Raw genomic sequence first — 6,000 nt, forward strand, 5'->3', positions numbered from 1 at the left:
AGAGTCTAAAACAAAAGTGAATTTGTGTCTTCTTTCCCCTGTATAGACCCAGGACAGTGAAAGGCAAGACAAGAAAAACAGATAAACAAATCTTTTCAGCTTGAATCTAGATAGAATAGCAGTGCATTTGGATTGATGAGCCCAGTGGGCGAGGCACTGTAGAGCAATCAAAAAGGTGAGTTTCTGCATCAGAAGACTTGGCTTTGGTCCTGGCTCTACTGCCATCTGCTACTATGTGAGCTTCAGTAAGACCCTTCACCTCTCTGGGTCTCAGTTTCCTCCTCTGTAACACAATTGGACTAGGAAACCTCTAAGGTTTCTTTCAACTCTAAGCCTATGACCCTACGAACACTACATAGTCAAGTCATCTTTCTTACATGGAGAACCAGTTCTGTAGAATTTTCTGGAATTTTACCTGGCCTTGTTCTAAAGAGAATTCAGTCCATTCACTTGTCTAATGACTTCTCAGTCTCCCTTTCTCTGTCTCTCTGTTTTCATCTCTCTTGTATCTGTCTGTCTCTTTTACTTCTATCACTGCCTTAAAAAAAAAAAAAGACTATTGAAGCATTTTATTTTGGGATGACTGAAGAAGGAAGTGTGATACAATGGGAAAAGCATGTGCTCTAGAACTGAAGAACCTGGATTTAAATCCTTCCTCTAATGCTTATTAACTTGTGACCTTGTTCAGTAAGTCACTGAACTTCTTTGGACCTCCATTTCCTCGTCTGTAAAATGAAAGGGTTAACCAAGATGACTCCAAGGTCCTTTTCAGTTCTAGATCTGTAATACATTCCAACAAATACCTAGTCTAAACCCTTCAACAAGAACATTCCATTCCAACCCCACATCAAAAAAAAAAAATCAAAAAAAGTTAATTAACTTTGACACCACAGCATACTCACATGCACCATTGTTATTGACCATAAATTTTTTGCCCCTCGGTATTGACTTTATTTTCAAAGTTGTAGTCATGAATATTATTCCTCTGTCTCTACTTTCTTCATTCTGCATTATTTCCTTAAAGTTTTCCCATTTCTTTGAATTCCATTTGTCATTTCTTATAATATAACTTTCCAACACACTTATAAATAATAATTTGTTTAGCTATTACCCAGTCTGTGAGCATACATTTTGTTATTACCTTTTTGTGATCACTAATAATGCTGTTATGAACATTTTTTTGTATATATGATTTTTTTTCTTGAGCCAGTATTGGGATTTTCTGTGTCAAAAGGCAACGGTACAGGGTGGTAGGTATAGGGGATAGGAGGTGGACCTAGACTCAGGATGATATGAGTAAAGATGTGGTCTTAGACACTTACTAATTGTATGACCATGTGTGAGTGTCTTAGCCTCTGATTACCTCAGTTTACTCAACTGTAAAATGGGAATAATTATAGCATCTATCTCCTAAGGGTATTGTGAAGATTAAATGAGATAATTACTTAGTACAGTGCCTAGCATACAGTAGGTCCATAATAAATGCTTGCTCCCTTTCTTCTTCAAAGGATATAAAGTTTAATTTCCTTTGAATAATTGCAAGTTGTTTTCTAAAGTGGTTGAACCAATCACAGATGCATCAGATTGGTAGTCAGTCTGCCCATAGCCACATAATCTATGATCCATCTTTCTCTCTTCCTCCCTGATACATACAAATATACCTACTATCTTTTCTTTGAAAAATGACCTACACTTGAAGCACCATCCCCTCACACCATCACCATTGTCCTTTGTTTCTCCTTCATTTTTCAACTTAACTGCAAGAAAAAGACTTCTACATTCCTACCTCTTTTTCACCTTTCAGTCCCTTGCAGTGTGGCTTAGGAACACACCACTCAGGTGAAATTCTTCTCTCCTAGGTTATTAACCATACTGTACCTGCTCAATCCTATGACTTTTCCTCAATTGTCCTCCTTCATCGCCCCTCTGCAGCTTTTGATATTTTTGACCAACAGTTTTCAGACTTGTTGACCTTAGGACTACTTTACACTCTTAAAAATTATTGAAGACCCTCACCCAGAGTGCTTTTGTTTGTGTAAGTTATACCAATTAATAGTTACCATATTGAAAATTAAAATGACTTAGTATTATTGTGAAAATTGTTTTTAGCAGTGGAGCAGGCAAAAAGCAACACCAGGAGCCCCCACATGCCTCAGCACAGCCAGGAGAGCTAGCACACTCCAGCACCAAGAAACACCACGTGCTCTATTATAGCCCTGGACAAACAGGCCTTCTCCAGTGGCCAGACCTCCATATGATTCAGCGTAGCCCTGGGGATATGTAGAAACACTCCACTGGCCTCAGCATATGCCAGACACCAGCACTAGAACCCCAGCTCAGTACCAGGTAAGCTACTAGACCCTTACAATCTCCAGCAGCACCAGCCACTCCTTACTCTATCCCCTCAACATAGCACCAGACACGAGGGGCCCTCATGGGCCTCAGAGGAAAATCAGTGCTGCAGCCAGGTAAACAGCCAGGGCCTGCAGTGCCTGGCACAAGAAGCCTGAGACAGTTCCCCTTCCATCCAGGGAGCAGAGTTCAAATTTAAAAAAAAGGAAAAAGGCCAAAAAAAAAAAGAAAGATGAGCAAAAACAACAACAACAAAAGAACCTGACCATAGAAAGCTACTGTGGGAACAGGGAAGACCAAGACACAAACTCAGAAGATGACAGCAAGGTCAAAAAAGCTGTGGGTAAAACCTCAAAGATCTCAGGCCCAGAAAGAACTCATGGATGAGCTCAAAAAGGAGCTTTAATAGCATAGAAGAGAGGTAGAAGAAAAGTTGGGAAAAGAAATGAGAGTGATTCAAGAGAACTATGAAGAAAGAGTCAATAGTTTGGAAAAACAACTGCATAAAAAGTAGAATCGGCCAAATGGAAAAGAAACACAAAAATCCACTCATGAAAATAACTAAAGTACAATTGGCCAAATCGAAAAGGGAATACAAAACCTAATTGAGGAAAACAACTCCTTAAAAGTTAGAATTAGATAAGTGGAACCTAATGCCTATAGGAAACATCAAGAATCAATTAAACAAATTCAAAAGAATGAAAAAAAGAAAAAATATCTCATTAGAAAAACAATTGACCTGGAAAACTGACCCAGGAGAGAAAATGTCAGAATTATTGGACTACCTGAAAGCCATAATCAAAAGGAAATCCTGGGCAGCATCTTTCAAGAAATTAGCAAGGAAAATTGCCCTGATATCCTGGAATCAAAGGGCAAAATAGGCATTGAAAGAATTCACCAATCACCTCATGAAAGAAATCCCAAAATAAAAACTCCAAGGAATATTACAGCCAAATTACAGAATTATCAGGTCAAGGAAAAAATATTGCAAGTGGCCAGAAAGAAACAATTCAGATATTAGAGAACCACAATCAGGATTACACAGGAATTAGCAGATTGCAACATTAAAGGATCAGAGGTCATAGAACATGATATTCTAGAAGGCAAAGGCCTAGGACTACGACCAAGAATAACCTACTCAGCAAAACTAAGCATAATATTCCAAGGTAAAAAATGAATAAAAAGATTTCAAGCTTTTACAAGAAGACCAGAATTGGACAAAAAATTTTATCACCAATCAAGACTCAAGAGAAGCCTAAGAAGGAATTCAATGGAGCTGAACTATTTACATCCCTACATGAGAAGATGATACTTGTAATTCTTAAAAATTGTACCACTAATAGCACAGCTAAAAGTATGCAGACAAAAGGGAAAGATAGAATGGGGTAAATTATTTCATATCAAGAGGTGCAAAAAACCCAATACAGTAGAGAAGAATATGAGAGAGTGGGCTATGCCCACTACTTGAGCCTTATTCTCATCAGTATTGCCTCAAAGAGGGAATACTATAAACAGTCAACTAAATATAGAAATCCATCTTACCTGACAGGAAAATAGGAGGGGAGGAGACTAAATAAAGGGAGAAGGATGGGACTGACAAAAGAGAGGACAGAGCAGGGGAGGCATGAGATGGAAGCAAAACACTATTGAGGAAGGAAAGGAAAGGACAAACAGGAGGAAAAATAGGACAGAGGGAAGCACATAGGTAGTAATCATAACTGTGAATGTGAATGGGTTGAATTCTCCCATAAAACTGAAGCAGATAACAGAATGAATCAAAAGCCAGAATTCTATAATATGTTTACAAGAAACACACTTGAAGCAGAAAGACACACACAGACTAAAGGTAAGGGGCCAGAGCAGAATCTATTATGCTTCAGCAGAAGTAGGAAAAACAAAAACAAAAAACCTGATCTTAGACAAAACAAAAGCAAAATAGACCTAATTAAAAGACATGAGGAAGGAATGTACTAAAAGGTACCATAGACAATGAAGTAACATCAGTACTAAACATGTATGTACCAAGTGGTATACCAAATTCTTAAAGGACATAAATTTGACTCAGTTCTCTATGTATTTGAGAAATGAGCCCTTTTTCAGAGACAATTACTATAAAGATTGTTTCTCAGCTTTCTGTTTGGTTTCTAATCTTGATTGCATTGGTATTGTTTGTGCAAAAACTTTTTAACTTAACATAAGCAAAATTATCTATTTTACCTTTCTTAATGCTTTCTATCTCTTGCTTGGTAATGAACCTGTAACTTATTCACCAACTCTGTGACCCTAGGCAAGTCACATGACCTTTATTTGCATCTGCTTCTCCATCTGTAAATTAAGAATAGTAATAACACCTACCTCTCCGGGGTGTTGTAAGGACCAAACATGATAAATTTAAGTACCTGACACATGGAAAGCGCTGTAGAAATGTTAGCTATTATGATCAGCTTTTATTAGTAGAATATTATCTGAAAACAGAAGCACCTTAGAGAGTGATCATAGGAGAAGAGTTAAGATTCCATGACTTTCAGTGAGGGAAGATATTCCTGATGAGGCACCCCTCTTGACACCCCATCAAATGACATATTATTGAAAATCACAGACTCTACTTATCAAGAATGTTGAACCTCACTATATTCTGCTTCCAGGATCCCATTCCTTTGGCCTCTTCCATTCAACTTGTGATTCTTAGTAAATAAGACTGGTTTTACTGTTAGTAACTTTTTTCTTTGTGAATTGCCTGCCAGTTAGATTTTAAACCTTTTTATTTAGTGTATAAAATCTGTACATATAGTGTATAAAAAGTTTAGTGTATAAAAAAAGAATACTAGATTTGAACAGAAGACTTGGGTTTAAATGTCAGCTATGTACTTTCTAGCCTTGCAAACCTGGGGCAAGTCATCTAGACTTTCTAGGCCTCAGGTTACTTATCATAAAAGCCATAAGGTAGGACTGGATGACCTATAAGGTCCCTTCCTATGCTAAACACTAGAGATGCAAAGGTAATAATAATATATTCATTCCCTGCCCTTATATTCCACTGGGGTAGAGATAGGGAGAAGTTAGGATATAATACATAGACATGAATAAATAAAAACTATATAGAGATAACTTTTTAAATTTAATTAATTTGTTTTCAGTTTTCAACAATCACTTCCATAAGTCTTAAATTTTCTCCCCACCAAAAGAGAAGATGGAGACAAGGGCAGAGAGGGATGATAGAAGAGAGAGCAGATTGGTGATAGGGGCAATTAGAATGCTCGGTGTTTTGGGGAGGAGGGGACAAAAGGGGAGAAAATTTGGAACCCAAAATTTTGTGAAAATGAATGTTAAAAGTTAAATAAAAAAAAATTTTCTCCCCCCTTCTTCTCCCCGCCTTCCTTTTCCCCTCCCTCCCACGATGGCATGCAATCTTATATGGGTTCTACACATATATTCCTATTAAACACCTTTTTATATTAACCATGTTGCATAGAAAAATTAAAATGAATGGGAGAAACCATGAGAAAAAAAACAAAATATAACATAACAAAATATAACATTCTGCATTTTAATTCCACAGTTCTTTCTCTGGATGTGGATGGCATTTTGCCTCAAGAGTCCTTTGAGAATGTTTTAGGTCCTTGCATCGCTGTGAAGGGCCAAGACTAT

This window comes from Notamacropus eugenii, chromosome 6, assembly GCF_028372415.1.
Source record: "Notamacropus eugenii isolate mMacEug1 chromosome 6, mMacEug1.pri_v2, whole genome shotgun sequence".
Lineage (NCBI taxonomy): Eukaryota > Metazoa > Chordata > Mammalia > Diprotodontia > Macropodidae > Notamacropus > Notamacropus eugenii.